At 45.0% G+C, this 21,931-nt stretch overlaps 1 pseudogene; it reads left to right on the top strand.

The window, feature by feature from the left end:
* Positions 1 to 509: 509 nt before the first annotated feature.
* On the top strand, positions 510 to 15,560 carry LOC136303943 (inhibitor of nuclear factor kappa-B kinase subunit beta-like; annotated as a pseudogene).
* The last annotated feature ends 6,371 nt before the right edge of the window (positions 15,561 to 21,931 follow it).

Raw genomic sequence — 21,931 nt, 5'->3', positions numbered from 1 at the left:
AGGGGACTCTCTGGGGCGCGGGGGATGATGGGAGTTGTAGGCGCGGGTAGAACAGGGTTGAACGGCGCCGCGGAGCATCACGGGAGGTCGAGGCGCAGCGCCAACGGCTGTCGGCGGGGCGCGGGGCATGATGGGAGATGGAGTCACGGCTGGAGTAGCGCTCCGAGTGCGCCGCGGAGCATGCTGGGAGCTGTAGTCCCGGAAGTGGCTCGAACGCGGCGTCTGGGGCTCCGGGAAGGCGCTTTGGGGACACTTTTGTGTCCGAGCCGCGGTTTGAGGTCCTCGGGGGGAACGTGTACGGCTCGGGAGCACTTGCGGGGAGCTTGGGGAGCTGTAACCGAGCTCTCTAGGGCGCGGGGCGGGGCAGGAGTTTTTAGGCGCAGAACCGTGTTCCGAGGGGCTCCGAGGCCAGGGGGGATGATTGGAGATGAATTCCCTGAAGTCGCTCTAAGGGGAATCTGTGGGGTCGGAGCGTTCAAGGGATCCGGGGACGCTTTGGGGGCGGGCGAATGGGCGCTGAGGGAACAGTTAGGGATCCTGGAGGGGCTGGGGGACACTTGTTTAGTTCAACGTGGTTTTTTGCTCATGAAACGTACGTATTGTATTTAAAACTTAATATTCCATAGGTATGGGTTCTATAGGCGTAGATATCAATTAGCCTAAGTGCAAAACCTGCTATTCCATGTAAGAATGATGTTCTCTACTGTTAAAAGCAAAATTAACCAAAGCAAACAAAAAGGAGAGAGTTAACAATTAATGAGAAAGGAACAGAAAAGGTTGTTATGCCACTGTAAACTTTCACTCTGAGTCTACATTTCAAATAATACAGGTGACCCATCTGAAGGAGGATTTCTCTTCAGGAGAAATGTCTTTCTAAAAGTTTCCTTTGTTGCAAGGAGCTGCCTCTGTGCCAGGAGCCCGGCCCAGCTCAGCAGCACAGAAACAGCACAAGGACTTGAATGACCCTCCCGTGGATTTGGTGTTTCCATTCAACTCTGTCCCTGAAAGAGTGTTCCAAAAACTTCTCAAGAACTCAAAGGTAAATTAAAACACTGAAGTTTTTTGCAGTTTTAATGGGACACACAGAGAGACCCAATGGAGAAAGTGTCCCCAGGTTCCATCACTGCAGGCACTGATGACAGGTGGGGACAGACAAGGCAAAGGTGTCTCTGGTGCTGAGCAAACCTGGATGTGTTCCATGAATCCAAAAGGCCAAGGCCTGAGCCCCGGCCCCTGGCAGGGCAGGGATCTGTGGGGCAGGGATCTGTGGGGTAGGGATCTGTGGGTCAGGGCACAGCCGTGGGTCACAGTTCTATGGATCAGGGCTCTGTGGGTCACAGATCTGTGGGTCCGGGCTCTGTGGGTCAGGGCTCAGCCGTGGGTCACAGATCCGTGGGTCAGGGCTCTGTGGGTCAGGGCTCTGTGGGTCCGGGCTCAGCCGTGGGTCACAGATCCGTGGGTCAGGGCTCTGTGGGTCAGGGCTCTGTGGGTCAGGGCTCAGCCGTGGGTCACAGATCCGTGGGTCAGGGCTCTGTGGGTCAGGGCTCAGCCGTGGGTCAGGGCTCTGTGGGTCAGGGCTCAGCCGTGGGTCACAGATCCGTGGGTCAGGGCTCTGTGGGTCAGGGCTCTGTGGGTCAGGGCTCAGCCGTGGGTCACAGATCCGTGGGTCAGGGCTCAGCCGTGGGGCTCACCGTGGCAGGGGTTGCTCAGGAGGTCACTCGGGGGGCGCCGGATCCTGTGGGGCGGCTCCAGCGGCTCCTGTGGGGCAGAGACGGGGGCGGGACAATCTGTGGGGCAGGAGCCATCTGGGGGGCGGGGATGGGATCTGTGGGGCGGGGTTTGGGATTCGGGATCTATGGGGCAGAGGGGGGATCCCTCAAAATTCCCACAAAAATCCCCAAATTTCCCAAAAACTCCAAATTTCCCCCCCCCAAAAAAATTCCAATTTTTTTCCTCGAAAAAATTCCCAAAATTTTCCCCCAGAATTCCCAAAATTTCCCAATTTTTCCCCATTTTTCCCAATTTTTTCCCAAGTTTTCCCCATTTTTCTCAATTTTTCCCAATTTTTTTAATATTCCAAAAGTTTCCCACAGAATCCTCAAAAAATTCCCCCAAAATTCCCCAAAATTTTCCACAAAAATTCCCAAATCTTTCAAATCCCCCCAAATGTTCCCATTTTTTTTCCCAATTTTCCCAAATTTTGGGGTTTTTCCCCCAAATTTTCCCCAAAAATCCCCCTAAAAACGACCCCAAACCATCAAAAAATCCCAAAATTTTCCGGATTTTCCCGCAAAATCCCCTAAAAATTCCCCCCAAAATCCCCAAATTCCCAATTTTCACCCCAAATCTCCCAAAATTTCCCCAAAATTCTCCCAAATTTCCCAAATCCTCCATTTCCCCCCCAGAATTCCCCAAAAACGACCCCAAAAATCTCAAAATTTCACCCCAAATTTCCCGAAATTTTGGGGTTTTTCCCCCAAAACTTTCCGACCTTGAGGGCCACCAGTGGGGGCTCTGTGGGGAGAGAATTTGCCGGATTTTGGGAAAATCTGGGGGAATTTTGGAGAGTTTTGAAGGAATTTTGGGAGAATTTTGAGGATTTGGGGTCATTTTGGGGCAAATTTGGGGGAATTTTTTGGGAAATTTGGGAGAATTTGGGGGAAATTTTGGGTAATTTGGAAAAAATTGGGGGAATTTTGGGGATTTTGGGAAAATTCAGGGGATTTGGGGGGAAATTTTGGGGGATTTTGGGAGGAATTTGGGAAAAAAATTGGGATTTTTGGGGGGAAATTTGGGGTTTTTTTCTGGAAATTTCGGGGTTATTTGGGGGAATTTTGGGAAAATTTGGGAATTTTCGGGGGAAATTCGGGGGATTCGGAGGAATTCGGAGAAGGAATGGTGAAATCCTGGGAATTTTTGGACCATTTTGGGTCATATCGGGGGAAATTTTGGGTGATTAGGGAGGGAAATTTTGGGAATTTGGGGGGATTTTTGCAGAATTTTTGGGATTTTTTTTTAGATTTTGGTGAAATTTGGGAGAATTTGGATAATTTTTGAAAAAAATTTTGAGAATTTTGGGGAATTTTTGACAAAATTTTGGGAAGTTTTTTTGGATTTTGGTAAAATTTGGGGAATTTTTGAGGAAATTTTGGGAATTTTTGTGGGCTGTTTTTGGGAGAATTTTGGTCGATTTTGGGGGGATTTGGGGACAATTTTGGGAGAGATATTTGAGGAATTTTGAAGAATTTTGGGGGATTTTTGAAGAAATTTTGGGAATTTTGGGGGGGATTTTGGTAAAATTTGGTAATTTTTTGGGACTTTTGAGGAAATTTTAGGAATTTTTTTAGATTTTTTGGGAAATTTGAGGGGAATTTTGGGGATTTTTGGGGAAATTTGGGGCGGATTTTTTTGGGGGAAAATTCGGGACCATTTTGGGGTCATTTGGGGCCTCGGTGTATCCCGTCATTCCCCGCGGCGCCGCTTTGCGCCTCGGTGTATCCCATCGGGCCCCGCGGTGCCGCTTTGCGCCTCGGTGTATCCCGTCATGCCCTGCGGTGCCGCTCTGCGCCTCGGTGTATCCCGTCATTCCCCCGGCGCCGCTTTGCGCCTCGGTGTATCCCATCATCCCCCGCGCCGCTTTGCGCCTCGGTGTATCCCATCATGCCCCACGCCGCTTTGCGCCTCGGTGTATCCCGTCATGCCCCACGGTGCCGCTTTGCGCCTCGGTGTATCCCGTCGTGCCCCGCGGTGCCGCTTTGCGCCTCGGTGTATCCCGTCATGCCCCACGGTGCCGCTTTGCGCCTCGGTGTATCCCGTCATGCCCCAGGGTGCCGCTTTGCGCCTCGGTGTATCCCATCATGCCCCGCGGTGCCGCTCTGCGCCTCGGTGTATCCCGTCATGCCCTGCGGTGCTCTGTGCCTCGGTTTATCCCATCATTCCCCCAGCGCCGCTTTGCTCCTCAGCGTACAAATGACGTCACCCGCGTTTATTTCGCCTCTCATTTGCATAAATTTACATAAGGCTGGCGCGTCAGTGAGGTGGGCGGGGTCAGAGCCGCGTTGGCCCCTCCCAATCCTTCCCAGTACAACCCAGTAACCCCCAGGCCCCGCCCAGTTTGTCCCGCCCTTGACGCTCCATATAAGGGAAGGGGGCGTGTCCTGACGAAGGGCGTGGTCGGTTCACCTCTGGGGGGAGGGGCAATGGTTACACCACGCCCAGAAACCCCGAAACCAGTTTAAACCAGTATAAACCAGTAACCCCCAAACCCACTCCCAGTCCATCCCAGTATAAACCAGTGACCCCAAACCCACTCCCAGTCCATCCCAGTATAAACCAGTGACCCCAAACCCACTCCCAGTCCATCCCAGTATAAACCAGTGACCCCAAACCCACTCCCAGTCCATCCCAGTATAAACCAGTGACCCCAAACCCAGTCCCAGTCCATCCCAGTATAAACCAGTGACCCCCAGTCCCCGTCCCAGTGCCCTCACCTGTCCGTACTGGTTTGAACTGGGATCTCTCGATGCTCGGTGGCCTCCAGGGAGCGGCTCAGGGCCAGGGCCCGGCGCTAGGGGATACTGGGAGTTACTGGTTTATACTGGTTTGTACTGGTTTGTACTGGGTTATACTGGTTTGTACTGGTTTGGGGGTTTTCCTTACTGGTTTGTACTGGGACAGGGTTTAGGGGTCACTGGGATGAAGTGGGATGAACTGGGAAGGGATTTGAGGTGACTGGTTTGTACTGGTTTATACTGGTTTGGGGTTTTTCTTTACTGGTTTGTACTGGGAGGGGGTTTGGGGGTTTTTTGGGATTTTTGGGGAGAATTTTGGGGATTTTGGGGCATCAAAAATCCCAATTTTCAGTCGGAATTTTGGGTGAATTTGGGGGATTTGGGGGCTTTAAAAATCCAAATTTTTAGTGGGAATTTTTGGGTGAATTTTGGGGATTTTGGGGCTCCTAAAAATTCCAATTTTTAGTGGGAATTTTGGGGTCATTTTTGGGGATTTGGGGCCTCCAAAAATCTCAATTTTAGTGAGAATTTTGGGGGATTTTGGGTGGGAATTTTGGGGTGAATTTGGGTAATTTTAGGGCTTCAAAAATCCCATTTTTCAATCAGAACTTTGGGGTCATTTTTGGGGATTTTGGGGCTCTGAAATCCTGATTTTTGGGGCGAATTTTTAGGTCAATTTTTGGGATTTTGGGGCTCTGAAATCCCGATTTTTAATGGGAATTTTTGGGGTAATTTTTGGGGCATTTTAGGTGAATTTTGGGGGATTTTGGGGCTCTAAAAGTTCCAATTTTTAGTGGGAATTTTGGGGTGAATTTAGGGGATTTTGGGTGGAAATTTTGGGGTGAATTTAGGGGATTTTGGGACTTTAAAAATTCCAATTTTTGGGTGAATTTTTGGGATTTTGGGGGCTCTAAAAATCCCAATTTTTAGTGGGAATTTTGGGGTTTTTTGAGGGATTTTAGGTGGGAATTTTGGGGGGAATTTTGGGGATTTTGGGGCTTTAAAAATTCCCACTTTCAGCAGGAAATTTTGGGGTGATTTTTGGGGATTTTTGGGCTCTAAAAAATCTCAATTTTAGTGGGAATTTTGGGTGGGAATTTTGGGGTGATTTTGAGGGATTTTGGGGCTTAAAAAATCTCACTTTTCAGTCGGGATTTTGGGGTCATTGTTTGGGATTTTGGGGCTCTGAAATCTCGATTTTTAGTGGGAATTTTTGGGGGTCATTTTTGGGGCATTTTGGGTGAATTTTGGGGGATTTTGGGGCTCTAAAAGTTTCTATTTTCTATTCCTATTCCTATTCGTCTTGGGTCTCACACTGCCGTCTTCGGCTCGTCTGCCGTGCCCTCAGCGCTACAACAGCGCTGCTACCTAGAGCCGCCGCTTTGCCTGACTTAACGTCTGTGCTGCGGCAGTCCCTTGGGGTGTTGGATTAACATTTTCGGCTGCAGCAGTCTCATTGCAGTTTGGGTCTTTTCTGGACGGTAGCAACAGACTCCCTTGCACTCCTGTGCAGGGCTCGTTGCTGTACCTTCTAGACAGATCTGTAATGCATACATGTTGAAGAAACACACTGTCTTCCGTATGAAGTGCCAGGAGTTAAAATGAGTCCGTGAAAGATGGAAACCTTTAGAATTCACTAACTCAATTTCTCAAAGCATTTGTGACCATGTTGGGCTTTGCGTGGTGACCACGAGCACATGAAAGTGTATAGCAGTTTCAGAACATCATGTCTACTTGCCTAATTTTTGTTCTACAGACTGAACCATCCCAATGTGGTGGCTGCCCGCGATGTCCCTGAAGGGATGCAGAAGCTCGCACCAAATGACTTGCCATTGTTGGCCATGGAGTACTGCCAAGGTGGAGACCTCCGCAAGGTGGGGTCCCTAGGATGGTAACCTAGGAATGGATCACCTTCTGATCTGATCCTAGGTTTTCTACTGAAGTTTTCCCTTCAAACCTTTGCTTTCATACCCTGATGTTTCCTATTTCTAGTCATGGCATCAACAAGTGTTGGTGGCTTGGTCCTTGGTATTACGTTCAGCTTTTGAAGACTTAAGTGCTTTGTATTTTTTTAGGTGCAAGTGACACTGTGAGGAGTTTGCACACAGAGAATGAGGGCAAGTGTAGGGGACGTGCGACGGTATTTGAGTATGGCCAAGACCATTGTGGGGTAGGTGCATCTGTAGGCTGTACCCTTCCTGAAAGTGATGAACTCTTGTCTGTCATAGGAAGAGATAACACATGGTAGTTCTAATCCTAAGGCTTTTCTGACCTTTGCTATAATCTGCCCATAGCTGAAACACAGACCTTAGGCCTCAGATGGGAGTTGATACTGTCAGACAAAGAGGGATGGAACAAATAGGAGGATGAAAACGGGATGACAGTGACTTCTTTCATCTTCTTTCCCATGCAATTAAACCAAGGCACAAAGCTGTAATTGCTGCTACCGCAGGTCACAGTCCATAGAGTTTTGTGCTTCTGGAGAATTTAATTGCTCTTGCTGAAACTTCTTGCATCCCTGAGAATTTGTGGAACTCTGGAGTTCACTCGGGATAGAGAAGGGAAAGACTACATTCTGTGTTCCTTACTTGCAGTATCTGAACCAGCTGGAGAATTGCTGTGGCTTGCGGGAAGAAGCTATTCTTATCTTGTTATCTGACATTGGTAAGTGGTCTGAACTATGGAAACCCTTTTAGTCCTGAGTCCACTCTCCAAATATACAGTAGTGACCTTAGTGACTCCATTTCAGACTGACCTTTTATGATCTTGATCATCTCCCAAAAGTGTTGGGAGTCTGGGGAGGTTCTTGCCTACTGGAAGCTAGCCAGCATTACTACAGTTTACAGGAAGGATGTGAGGGAACATCCAGAGAGAGAACTCAATTTGTGTCCAGAGTTCTATGGTGCTGACTTTACCCCTTACACTCAGTGTTTCATTGTATGTTTGATTGTACAAGGTCTGATGTGAAAGCCATGCTTATTACTAGAGTGGATGAATCCTTACTGAGCTCATGCTAGGTACTGTTACTTAGCTCTAACAACTGGCTTTTTCTGTCTCAGCTTCTGCTCTCAGATACCTTCATGAGAACAGGATCATCCATAGAGACTTGAAGCCAGAGAACATTGTGCTGCAGCAAGGAGAGCAAAGGGTAAGCAGGAAGCCGTCGTCTCTACCTGCACAGACAAGTAAACTTACAAGGAACCTGCATGTGCTTCATGCAGTTACATGGTCCCTCTACAAGAGCACTCAGCCCAGGATAACACCTGTCTCAGGTCACTGTCACATAGTATTCTGTGTGCAGCTGAGGTGAGACATTGTATTAGACGTCTGTTAACACCTGACATTTTGACTTTCAACTATTAAGGAAAGAAGCAGACTGTACTGATTGACCAAAGATCGGAAGGAGCTAGAGGCGTAACTGCTAAGTGTGCTCCAACACCTTCAAATTTATTGTGGTTTTAGAAATCTACAGTAGCCTCCCATTTCTGCTTCTATCTCTTCACTGGCACCTTTCCTGCATAGCTTTGAAGAGCCAGACCTTTTCTTTCTGCTGTATGATGTGCTTTTAACAGGACTTCAGTCTGGCATTCTTATTCTCTGTTGTGTGTTTCAGTTAATACACAAAATCATTGACCTTGGTTATGCTAAGGAGTTGGATCAGGGGAGCCTGTGCACATCCTTTGTTGGGACTCTGCAGTACTTGGTAAGAAAGGAATTCAGCTAGAAGAGCAGCTACTGCTTTCTAGTGGGATAGAATTAACTGTTACCAAGCTTTGGGCTGGGATTAGGTACTTGCACGGTATGGGGTGCGTTTGTGGTGCTGAAGCTAGCAAAGGTGACTGCTTTTTTGCTGACACTGGGTTTTGCTGAGACTGGGGTTTGTGCTACCTGCATCTGTTATAAATAAGCAGGAGTGCCAGTAACCTATGCTACTCACTCCAGGAGGGTCTTAAAGCCCGTGAGAGGCAGCGTTCAGTAATGTCTTTAATTATTTGTACAAATGTTAATGAGATGTTAAGGGACGGAGAAAGCTAAGAGCTTTCTGGCCAAAGCCATCTGGCTTTGTCTCATGCATGTAAACTGTATCAGGCTCCAGAGCTGCTGGAACAGCAGAAGTATAGGGTGACAGTGGATTCCTGGAGCTTTGGCACGCTTGCCTTTGAGTGCATTACAGGCTTCCGACCATTCCTACCCAACTGGCAGCCAGTGCAATGGTGAGTGAACCGTGGCTGGGTGGTAAGTGGGCATGATGTGACTTTCCTGTTTACAGGAAGCAGAAGTGTGGTCCCTTGATTCTGAGGATAATATCCCTATGTTTCTTGCCCTTTTGGAAAGTGACCCCTTTCACGGGGGCTTGACTCACCTGAGCAAGTTCAGCATTCCTGATCCTTGCTCTATGGGATAAGGGCTGACTCCCGCAGGGCAGGTAACAGAAACCAAAGTGGCATCTGTATTATATGTCAAGAGTAGCTTTTAAGAGCCTACTAGCATGCAGGCTGGGAAAGGCGGGCAATTTTTTCACCATTGTACTCGCTCACATTAGGCATGCAAAAGTGCGTCAGAAGAGTGAGCTGGATATTGTTGTTTCAGAAGACTTATCCGGAGAAGTCAAGTTTTCTAGCAGTTTGCCCTGCCCCAACAATCTAAACAGGTGAGTACTAGAAATTGCTGTGCTGAGATAAACTGATTCTTCTGCAAAAGGACCAAGTTTGTGTTGTATGCCTTACTGTGTTAATCTGTGAATACATTGAGTGCGTGACACAGGCAGTACTACTGTCGCTTGTCAGACTTGTGTAGTCTTGGTTTCTGCCTTCTAAACGCTGCGTTTGTGATGGGGAGAGGTGGAGTGCTGGAGGGAGAAGGAGGGGGGCAGTTCTGTCAGTCCTCCCACACAGAACAGGCCGTATCGTTACTGCCAATGCACTTTTACCTTTTCTGATCTCCTGGTTTTTGTTGCTCAGTGTTTTGTCTGGGAGGCTGGAGAAATGGCCGCAACTCATGTTAATGTGGCACCCACGTCAGAGAGGTACAGATCCTACCTATGGACCCAATGGGTGTTTCAAAGCATTGGATGGCATTTTGAACTTGAAGGTAAGCAATATGTCTGTATTAGCCTAAAAAGTTTTCCAGAGAGCAGTTTCCTGAGCCTCTGAATCCTAGACTTAGGAGGAAGAGTGAGGCAGAAACTCATAGAACTGTCTCCTGACCGTTAGTGACAGGTGCTTTCCTCTTGCTTCTTTGAGGACAAATACTCCCTGAGCTTGTTTGGAGTAGTGAAGAGCTTCTGTGCATGCTTGGTTCCATATTCTGATAGAGGATTCTACAGGTATTTAACTGCCATGTTTAACTGCCATATTTAACTCTCTTCCACTTGATGGAGGACAAGAACTTTGCCATAATGTTAGGAAGTAGCTGTAAAGTGACTTCTTGATTCTGACAAGTGCTTTGAACAGTTTCTTGGTGGTCATTTTTTCGGTCCCTCAATCTCTGCTCTAAGATGACCAATGTATCTTCAGCCTTTCTCATGCCATGCTACTCTTCTTGTAGTTGCTTCACGTTTTGAACATGGTTACGGGAACTGTGCACACCTACCCTGTGACAGAGGAAGAGACTCTGCAGAGTGTGAAGGCCAGGATTCAGTCAGATACAGGAATTCCAGAACAGGACCAGGAACTACTGCAGGAAGCAGGACTTGAATTGTTTTCTCAGAAGTTGGTCACTAAACATACAGCTGATGGCAAAGTGAGTCTCGGTATTTCCTTTCTTGAGTTTGAGTGAATCAGAAGTCACTGCACTCGCTTTGGGATCACAGCACTCCCTGCTGTTGTGGCATGCTTTTGTCATGGTAACCTCACAGACCTAACAGCCACTGTAGCGTAGGCAGCCTGTTGCCTTTGGTGCTCTGTGTTTGGTTGAGGAGGACTCTTCTGTTTGTGGTGTTGCCAAGGCTTGCTCTTCCCAAGAAAACCTGGTTGGGTCTTTTGTCTTCTGCAGGTGAATGATACTGCAGCAGCAGACACAGACCTTCTCTTCCTCTTTGATAACAAGAAAGTTTCCTGAGGCTCAGGTGGCCTTGCGTCCTCATCCAGAAAGTGTTGGCTGCATCCGTAAGGACTCCTCTGGCATGAATATGAAGGGCGGGCCGGGGTCAGTGTTGAGAGGGGCGTCTGTGTTTTGTGGTCTGTATCGTGCACAAAGAGTAGAGGGAGCTTTTGCGTATTGGGACTGAAGAAGCAGTAAAATGGACTGTCATTCATTCAGTTTATCAGAATAACTAAAAAAGGGAGGTGTTTGATTTTGACATGCTAGGGGAGCTGCACAGGGGTTATCCAGCTCTAGGCTTTGCAGGCAGTAACATGCCCCTCAAAGGAGCAGTGTTTTGGTCTGTTTTGTGATAACACAGTATTCCTGCTTCACGCTGATATGTCCATTTCCCTTTCTCCCACCTCCTTTGTTTTCAGTTCAGGATCCAAAGAAGAATCTCCACTTTTTCCAGTTGCGGAAAGTGTGGGGTCAGATCTGGCAGACGATGCGGATGCTGAAAGAGGACTGTAATCGGCTTCAGCAGGGGCAGCGAGCAGCCATGTATGGTGGCCGTTTCTCCACAATACTTATCTCTGTCTTTGTGCGCTGGTGGAAGGGAAGACAGAAATGGGACCCTGTTGGAATGGGGAAGCCCGTGATTGGAGCTGTATGCAATTCATGAAAAGTGGAGAGTTAGCCCTTTGGCACAACTGCATTTGTCCTCAGCGCTATCTCAAGTATCTGTTTTGGATGTAAATGAAAGCCTGGTGGATTTCTACTTTCAGAGGCTAATAGGACCTTCTTGTCCTTGCAGGATGAATCTGTTGCGTTACAATAGTACCCTCTGGAAGATGAAGAATTCTATGGCCTCCCTTTCTCAGCAGCTGGAAGCAAAGCTGGACTTCTTTAAAACAAGCATCCAAATTGACCTGGAAAAGTATAAAGAGCAGATTGAGTTTGGAATTAGTGAGTATAGCATCTGGCAAACGGGTCTTTTCATGACTCTTCTCCTCACAAAAACACCTGCCTCCTTCTCTGTGAACCTGAGAAAGCCAGTCACTCTTCTTTGATTCCTGTAGCTTCTGAGAAGCTGCTGTTTGCCTGGAAAGAGATGGAGCAAGCTGTGGAACTTTGTGGGCGGGTATGTTTTTAAATCTAACTGCTAATCATAAAGAGGTTTGTTTTTGTTATCTCTCCCCTCCTCCCCCTTTAGCTTCATTGTCCCTGCCTTAAATAGAAGCCCCTTGTATCTGCACTGATGTCAGATTTCACATTGCCTTGGTTTGTGTGGCACAATTTTTGTCCATTATTAGTACTACATGAAGCTCATTCTGTTGTAAGGCTTAGGGGGAAACGGGAGATCTTGGCGAAGCCCCAGAAACATCTTGGAATTTCCTTGAATTGAAACGACTTGTTTGTCTTTGGCCAAGGCTGCTGTTTGCATCTTGTTGGTTTGTTTAGAAATAAGAATGAGAAAGGAAGAACCAGTGTGAGTGTGAGTGGTAGTGTCTCTAGGTATGAGACTGTTGTGTTGCTTATGTTCTACCCTGCTTTCAGGAAGATGATGTGGAGCAGGTAGTGAAGAGGATGATGGCCCTGCAGACAGACATCGTGGACCTGCAGAGAAGCCCGCTAGGTCGTAAACAAGGAGGAACACTGGAGGATTTGTGAGTGGAACTACCCTGAGCTTCAGATGCAGGAGTGTTTCTGGCTAAGCTTACTCACTAAAGGACAGTGAAAGGGCTGTTTCTTCCACCCAAATTGTGGGGGACTGGGAGCACTTTAACACTAAAGATGTTTTTTGACTCATCTGTCATTGTTCTGAAATGGCAGACAGGTATAGAAAAGATTTGAGTTCTCAAACTATTTGTTCCATGTTTTGGTTCTTTGGAAATCCTTTTCTTTCCTGCTTTTTTCTTCTAGAGAAGAACAAGCCAGAGAGCTGTACCGAAGACTCAGAGAGAAGCCAAGAGGTAAAAGATGCTTTAGCTCAAGGTCAGCTTGCTTTGTGTGTAACTTTGGAGGTGTAGTAACGATCATTGAGAAAACTATCTGACTTCTAGGCCTGCCCAGACACTAGCAGCACATGGGCTCTCCTGGATTGCCTTTTCTCGAGAGGGAAGTCAGGGAGTCAGTTTCACACTAGGCCAGCCTTCCTTTCTTGGTGCTTTGTGAGCTGTTCTCGAAACTCCTCTGGAGCTCTTCTCAGAGCAGGCTGTTGCCACAAGCAACAACCAACCTTTCTGGGTAGAAAGGATGAAAGACACAACTGTTCCTTTGATACAGTCCCAACTCTCCTTTTCAAGTTCTTTAAATTTTGAAGAAGGTGGCTAAAATTCAGTGTAATTCATCCCACTCAAACTTGCATATCCTGAACTTTGGCTGTTTCAGGATTAAAGCAGTAGTGGAAATGAGCCGCTAAGAATCTTCTCACTCTGTCCTATAAACCGACCTTTCTGTGTAATATTGGCTCTCATTCCATATCAGAGGAGAGGCAGTGACAGCCAGGAAATAGTACGACTGCTTCTACAGGCAATCCAGACCTTTGAAAAAGAAGTTTGAGTCATTTATGCTCAGCTCAGGTGAGCTTTGCACATTTTATTCATAGTTGAGAGAAGGTATTTTCTCTTCCAGCAAGAGAAGGTTTAAAACTCATTGCATATGGCTCTTGAGATCTTGCAGTGTTAACAGAAAATAATTAACTTCAGAACTGTTCTCCTACTGCAGTGGCCCATGTGTGATCTGATTAGTTTTTATTTTTTTAATAGTAAAACTGTAGTTTGCAAACAGAAGGCATTGGAATTGTTCCCCAGAGTGGAGAAAGTGATGAATCTGATGAGTGAAGATGAGGAAACAGTTGTTAGGCTTCAGGAGAAACGACAGAAAGAACTGTGGAACTTGCTGAAAATTGCTTGTGTAAGTAAAATAAGAACTCCCCTTTAACCTGAGAATATGGTTTGTAGCACAGGCTACTGAAACATTAGTAAATTGAGTGTATCCTATGGTTCTTTTCTTTGTTTTGAATCAGTATTAAAGCCAAGTTCCAGGTTGTCTCATATTCCCGGCTGCTAAAAAATAGTGGGAACAATTGCACTCTGAATATTCTGTGTTTTCTTCAGAGTAAAGTGCGTGGTCCTGTTACTGGCAGTCCAGAGAGCGTGAACACATCCCGTCTTGGTAGCTCAGGTCAACTGCTGCTGCAAGTCCCTTCTGGAACATTCAATTTATCAGAATCTGTAAGAAAAAGGTGAGGCAAAGTCTGGAGTTCTTCGGCTGCTAATGCCACCACTACAAAGCTAGGCTTCCTGCTTTGTGAAATAATGGCCCACAGGGTTTCTCATATTTTACCCTTTGTGTTCAGCTTGCATTGTCAGCAGCCTTAGTTTACTTGGTAGTTAAGACTTCCTGGGGCTTTCAGATCTTCCATATGAAAATTGGGTATCATGTATGGCTTCACTTCCCCCAGCCTCAGTAACAAAAGTGGTTTTTTGGTTTTCTTCCTTTAATCTGAGATGGTTGGGCTCACTTGGAAGTACACCGCCAGCTGTACTGGTCAATGCTGTGATGCATTTTGGTTTTTGAGAGAGAGGGGCTTGCCAATGTTTCTGGCACTATTTTCATCAGATGTCTCTAACAATCATGTTAAATTGCAGAAGTAACAGCTAAAGATATTCCTTCTGTTTTCCCAGTGCAAATGCTTTTCCTAACTATTGTGCAAACACATTGGTGATGATTTCTCCTTTGTAGGGACCTTGACCTGAGCAGCAGCTGGAGCAGGTCTGCTGTGATTCCTTAGAGTCGGGAGTGCAGCCAGTCCTGGAAAATACACTGAAACTGAGCAGAACTGCCCCAAAACCTCCTCAATGCAGAAACACACCTTGAAATACACCAGGCCTGCCAGAAACCTGGGAACTTCCCAACTCAGGCCTTAGGCTGGAATCACTGCTCAGGGTAACAGCCCTGCTGATGTTTTAAATATTGACTTATCAAAGAGAAGATCAAGGAGGCACAACCAGCCTTATCCTGCAGAATCTTAAAGCTCATCCAGTGCCACCCCCCTGCCATGGGCAGGGACGCCTTCCACTATGCCAGGTTGCTCCAAGCCTTGTCCAACCTGGCCTTGGACACTTCCAGGGGTGGGACAGCCACAGCTTCCCTGGGCACCCTGTGCCAGCGTCTCTCTCAATCTCCCCTCCCAATGTTCATCACATCCCTCACCAAGCTGCAGCCTGGAAAGCCAGCTCATGAATGCTATTTATTAAAATAAGTGCTGCTGCTGTCCTCCCCCACTGAGCCCCCTCTGACGAGCTGCAGATCACTCCTGTGAGCAAAGAGAGAAAAAAGAGCCAGGGAATGGACTTGCTGCGGGGTGCCACGGCCCCTGAAATGCACCGGCTCTAATCAGCTCCCCGAGAAGCAGATGAGCTGGATGACCTTTCTGCTTGAAAAGCCCTTTGGTGGCTCCCTCAGAGGTAACTTCCCAGCCTAACATGCCTGCTGGTATTCAGGAGTGCTCCTGCTAAGTGGGCTGATGGATGCTCTGCGGCTCTGTGTGCCGCACAGACACGGCACTAATGAGACGCTGCTCAAATGGGCCCTTCTCGGCTATAAAAGTTGTCCTCAGATACTCTCAAAGGCTTTGATATGGCAGAGAGGGTTGAAGAAAGGCAAGGCAGGTGGCTTTTCGTCAAACTTCATTTTTTAAAGTGTTTGTGAGCTGGAGGCAGCGTTTGCAGGCTAATTGGGAGCACTGGCAGCCGCCGGCGATCAAAGGTCAGCAGGAGGATGCCGAAGCTCTCATCTCCCTGAACTCTCCAGCTCTGGCTAATCAGCCTCGAGAGGGAGGATCACACAGCACTGGCATGTGGCATTCCCTAGGGGATGCAGGGGTCAGGGCAGATAGAGGAGGAGGAGGAGGAGGAGGAGGAGGAGGAGGAGGAGGAGGAGGAGGAGGAGGAGGAAGGTTTATGCCAGAACCACTTCACTCGGGGGTGTTCAAAGCCTGTGTCTCTCTCTAAGCGGTGAAGCGCAGCTCCATTGAATGGAATGAACTTCCCACTTGTAAAGAATTACCAGGAAAAAGTGGACTGTACTTGCTGTTGAGACTAATTACTCTGCTCAATCTGCAGCATCTTGTAAGAAATGATGCTCCAGCTCATCTTCTGGGTGAGGTGGGTGCAGGAGGATGTGGACAGTGAAAATGAGCGTCAAAACTCAGGGGAGGTCTCCAGGGAGGTTCTGCATTTGGAGAGGGGCACTTCATTTAACAGCACTGAAGAATTAAGACAGGGAAATGGCATAAAAATCAGAAAGGATCTTAGGATTATAGTCAGGGGAAACAGAGTAAAGAAAAACATGTGAAGTTGGGCGTTGCTTCTGTGAAAAGACAAGTTGTACATCCATGTACATGTAGCTGCATTAAGGAAAAGCATTAGTATTCAAGCCGAATGATGTCATGGAAAAACCGGTTTGTTTTTTTTAAGCATGCAAAACTTCTGTCAGTTGAAAGGGGATAAGAACAGCATATTAATCAATTTACCTCCTTACCTGTTGTTTTGTGAAGTAGTTAGGATTGCTGGCATTTTCCATCTGGAATTTTATGCCAGTGGCAGATCCCTGACTGTGATGGTAGAAGGGTAAGGACTTCATCCAAATGCATCAACAGGAATAGTGTCTCACTGTGAAACTGCCAAGTATTTCAGACCAGTGCCTAATAATGCAAAACCTTGTTGTAAATATGTGTGAAGTGTAATTTATCTAATGTAATTCTGAGATGTTTAGAGCCAGTCATTTGAAATAGACTCCACTCCTCTGTTAGCTTTTGACATTGGAAAGACTGTAATCATGTTGCAGACCATCAGCCCTTGGATTAGAATTTCAACCTACAGTGAGCTTCAAACTGCTTTGCATTTACCCTTAGAAGAAAAGGGAGGTTGAATAATTTTTGTCATGTTGATTTATCTTAGGAAAATGGGTGTCAAGGTTCTGAATTACAGTAATTATTGTAAGCATGTAAAATATTATCAACTACAAGATCCACATGATGTGGTGTGGATGGATTAGTGCACATGCTAAGACCAATTTGAGAACATTTCAAGTTTTGCTACGTTTGCTAGGGCTAGTTACATCCACTTAAAATACAGATTGGCTCTAAAATGGCAGTGGTTTGCAGGTCCTAAGTGTTAGGACTTTGGTTAAAGCAAAAGGAACAAAATAATTCTTTTTCTTTTAGCTTGTCATGCAGTTTGTGCTAAGGCTTTCAGTAGTACTTTATTGTGACAGCTCGTTTTCCTTTTCATTTGATGCCCTCATATACACCTTGTTGCTCTACTAAACTAGAAAGATTTAGTTTCTTAAAGAGCCTTCAATGAAGCTGTTATAAAGCCTTTTCTCAAAACAACAAATATGAAGACTGAACACATGAGATTACATTGTTTTAGTTTATGTTGCTTTTTTGAGGAAATAAAAACAGGAGAGAGCAAGAGTTTATTGCTTAAGAAGTATCAGCTATTATCATCAAAAGGGTTCATAATTTTGAGTTTCATTTTTATTTTGACCAGAACACTTTTAGATAATAAATGTTGCAATTGAATCTTGTCTTTTTTAGGAAGCTGTTAAAACAAGCTAAATCCTTTCCATTTATGGATAACAAACTGATGCTCTAAGTTTAGGAATTACTGTGCCAAAATTTGAATATTTCTTTGATTTCCTTGTAACCTGTAAAACTGACTGTTTCTGGTTATTCTGGGACCTTTGAACTAGGGGTCTTACCTCAGGTGGGATGTCAAAAGAATATATAGATTGTGATGCTGTTTTCTCTCCATTACTAGGAGCAGTTTTTGATTCGGGCAAGTTGTGATTCAGACAATGCTGCTAGATTTCTACTTGAGAATCTGCCTTTTGTGGCCTGTTTTATGGGTATTTTCACTTTTTTCATTGCAAGTTTTTAGGATTTTCTAAGTGTGTGTTTCTAAAAAAGCAGCACCCAAATTAATTGCATCTTATCAGTACGTAAAAACTACTTTATGGCATTTTAACCTGCAAATGCTATGATAGCGTGTGTGGAAATGGAATTTAACTCACTTGGCGGACTTGAAATATATCCCTAAGCAGTAATTGCAACATCTTATCAAATTCTCGAGCAGGAAACCAACCTTTTTCTAAATGGAATTTTTATGAACTGTTTTAAGGACTGTTTACTGGAAAGCTGCCTAATCACTGCATTTCCTGGGTAATGACTGAAATATGTGTGCTGAATTAGTAGCAGGAAGATGCTCAACTACTCTGGCAGGGAAGAGTTGATACTGCTTTTGCTAATGCATGTAAACCACAGAGAAAATTCTGAATATGGAGAAAATTTTTATCAATAGCCCCATTTAATTGTATCCTTCATTTGAACGGTGCCTTGCTTCAGCGATTTTTAAGGAAATTATTGAGACTATTTTTTAAGTGGTAGAAGTAATAATTAAAACCCGTCCATTAAAGCATTTGGGAATACATTTAATTGATAGAAAGATTAGGTATATCAGGGGAAAAATCCACTTTGCTGGCATTCTTCTGGTTTTGGGTCTTGGCAAAGGAACTAAAATGGGTTAAGAGGAAATTGCTTGTTCCACAGTGTGCTGTGTGTGGCTTCCTGGGGATTTTACCTTTACGGTGAGTGTTCCTCTGAACACAATGAAGCTGCAGGCGTGTGCTAAATCCAGTTAAGGAGATTTCCAGTCTAGTCTTTTGGCTCTGGAAGAGTCCCTAACTGTGCACCTGGGACATAGGATTGTCCAAAAGTGTCCCCATTGCACATTGCGAGGAATCCTGGTCTTCATTCTGCTGGTTTAGTTTGATGTTTCCATATTCTTCTAAAAAAGAATCATTGCTTTCTGTCCAGTGCCTGCATTCACAGCTGTCTGGTTTTTACCTTTTCTTCAGCTGCCTCTTCTCCACACAAGTGCCCTTGTCTACGTAACTCTTTCTTTTATGGCAGCTGTTCAATAGCTGGAGTTAAGCTTCTTGCCCTACTCTGAATTTCCAATTTCCCGTTTGAGGATGAGGCAATCACCGCTGACTTCCCAGAGGGCACTCCTTCGCTTAGTTATCCAGCTCTTCGCAGTTTGAAAGGGACAGAGAAATGGAAGGGAATAGCTTTGGTTCATAACTATTTTTGCATTAATGATAATTAAAGTTAAGATCAATGACTGTAGTACAGATGACTACCAATAGTGCTTTATAGCCCCTTTGGGAACTGAAATTGTGTGAAATAATTCAAAATAGCCTCCCTAGAATGGTTATTCTGTGAGCAGCAGTAGCTCTGTTTTAAAGCTGGCGTGGTGTCAGGAGGTCTCTGGGCATGCCAGGAGTTTCAGGTTGCTCACTTTTCTGTTATTTTTGCCCGTCTCCAAGTGTTTCCATTCTACATTCGGTCTTCCTGAAAATATTAGTGTGTCTTCCTTCATTTGGACATTGCAAAGCATGACTGCTTTTGTGGAGGACTTTTCACCCTTTCCCGGTCTTGTGCCTTTTGTTTCTTTTGGATGTAAATCCAAGCAAGCTGCCAAACTTTTATATCTTATTGGGATTTAGCAGTGGTGTCAGCGAGTACAAAAAAGAGTTCAACATGTTTTATTGTTATCAAAAGCATTTCCAGGAGTGGGAATGAGGGATAGGAATCCAGGGCACAGGGATGGTGGATCCCTGTTTATCTCTGTAGTATTTTAGAGTGTGTTTCAGTGTATCCCTCAACCTCTTTTGCAAATATTGTTAAAAAGGCAGTGCTTCCCAAAGCAAGAAATGAACCCAGGAAAAAAAAATCTCACAGTCTTATCACAGCATGCTTTTTCTTTCTTATAAAACCAACATAATCAAAAGAAAAACCAACCAAACCAAAACCAAAACCAAAAACCTCAAAAACTAACCAAGCAAAAAAAACCCCCCCAAAGCCCCCAAAAAACTAAAACAAAAAAACCCCAAGCTTCTATCCAGTAAATAAGACTTAAGTTTTAAGATTTATAACTACAGAAGGTGTCTTGATCACAGCTGAAAGAGGTTTGTAGTTATGCACGGCAGGCCTGTGAATTCCTTAGCAAACCTATGATTTTCTTCTTTTCTGAAGTATGTCTGTGAAATGTTTTGGAGTTTTGTATTGGAAAATATTTTTCTGCAAAACACATTTTAGTGGGAATAAATAAAAACGCCAACTAGTATAAAGATGGAATCATGTCTTTAGGAATTTATACTAGAATAATCTTGAATCTAGAGGAAACCTGAATGTGGGGAGGAGAGTGGAGGTATTGAAAATCTGAGAGGGTTTTTGCTCGCACCAGTTGTGTTTTCATGCTGTTTACTTGGGCTAATATAGTTCATGCTGCACTGCAAAACTTTTAGGTGCCTTCAGCATGTTGAATAAGAAGCTGTAGTTTTATAAAATAGCATTTATTTTGTTGTGGATGGGCTGCTTTATCACCTACATACAAGGCCTTGCAATCACATACGTTGTATCTCGTGTCAAACAAGGATTTAGGAGAACTCCATGGAGTTCAGTGAGCCCATTTCTAGCTGTGTTGACAGCAGATTTCTACCCAGATGCCGGATAAGCATACTTGGTATTTTGAAAAGTTTTTCCAGGCTCCAGCTCTTTTGAAGCAGGCACTTAATGAGCTTCTGTGTATTTAGCAACCTTCATCAGATGCCTTTACATCAACTTGTGCAGGCTGCCTTTGGGCTCGTATGAAAAATCAGGCGTACGTTCTAAAATGTGAGAATGCTTTTTTTCTCTGTGAATGTTTGAGGGATCTCGTGCTCTTTTACCACAATTTAGTCGTTCAAGCCTGAGGTGCTCTGGTCCCAGGGAAGATCGATAGGATGTTGCCATTACGGCCGTGTCTGTCAATCACAGCCAGATTCAGGCGGTCAGGTAGGATTGTAAATTTGTGCCAACCAGTCACAGATGTTCCGGCTGTGCAGACATGTGGCACTATTTATTCTACTCTTTTTTCATAAAGGCCACAGGGGGGAAAACATTGTCGCTACCCAGAGACTGCAGCCGTTCTCCTGAAAGCACCTTTCAATCTTCCTCTCCACGCAGGGATGATGGCATTAGGTCTTTTTAGCCCTCACATGTTTGTTTCAAACTCCCACAGCTCACAAAATTAATTTCTGTTGGGAACACAATGTGGTGATGAGGCAGGTTATTCTGGCTGGGCTTTTCCTTTATCTGCTATACAAAGCAACTGATTCACTTTCTATTAATTACCACCAGCTATGGGGACTGCCTGGTGTTTTTCCTTTGGACTTTCAGCCTTTTGAGCTCGTTCTCAGGTTTGCTGTTTGGAAAAGCAGCGATGACAGGAGCGGGAAGGAAGGATACAGGAGAAAGAGGCTGACTTACCCAAACCTTAAAGCACATCTCAGCTGGGAATGGTTATTGTGTGTGGAGCACTATATTTTACTTATATGCAGCACAATATTACTTGTCTCAACTTCCCTCCTCCCCCAACCCTATGAAAGGAAATTCTAAGAAATTGCTTTTTAACTAATTATAAGAAATCCAATAACACTAGCAGCTTGTTTCTTTCTGACTAAATGTAATGAGATTGGAGCATTGCTTCATCAGGAGAATGACCTAATACAATAACTCATTGAACCATGAAAGATTCATTAAAACTACTTTGCAAGGGGATTTTTTGGGCAATGTTTTATGTGGTGGACTTTTTTTCTTTTAAAAATAACTCCCAAGTCTAAAGCAGTTACTGCATGTAGTTGTAATCAATTTTGTAACACTAGGCAACAGAACTGGTTTTAATTACCTCTTATGTTCTAAAGATGTTACAGAAAAATCCTCACAGCTGAGCTGCACTTCATTTGTTGGAGGCTGAGGTTTGCAGCCAGGTGACTTTGCAAAATACCCAGATGTCACACACTGGGATTTTGCACAAAACTTCAGGAGTTGGTGATAAGTTTCAAACTGCCAGAAAATTTCTATTTCCTGCTGACCTAAATGAAAAAATCTATCCCTTCCCTGAGATGTGAGTGGCAATGTGTCTGTACAGCTTTTAGAGTTGGTTTCTCACAAAGGGTGCATGATGCCCATTTGCCCCTCAGCTTTGTATCTATTACTAAATGATGCATTTTAAACTGTTCTTTGTATCCATGATAACTGTGAGTTCTGAAACAGTAGAGACTTTAATACACTAAGCTTGAGGTATAAAAATGAGGCATCTGTCAGAAAAAAATACGGACTGACTTACAACCTCTATAATTAAGGTGTAAGGAAATCTCAAGCTGTTAAAATCTATTTTGAGCTACCCTAAAACATTACATCCAACAAGACAATATCCAATAACAGTAAGAGAAGGGGCAGAAGGTAAGATGATGGTTTGCAAATGCATAAAAAAAGGAACTCA

Source organism: Chamaea fasciata, unplaced genomic scaffold (assembly GCF_029207755.1).
Source record: "Chamaea fasciata isolate MVZ Bird 193981 ecotype frontalis unplaced genomic scaffold, bChaFas1.0.hap1 SCAF_44, whole genome shotgun sequence".
In the NCBI taxonomy this organism is placed as follows: Eukaryota; Metazoa; Chordata; class Aves; order Passeriformes; family Sylviidae; genus Chamaea; species Chamaea fasciata.
Note: the sequence above shows the minus strand (reverse complement) of the source record. Positions and strands in the feature narration are given on the sequence as shown.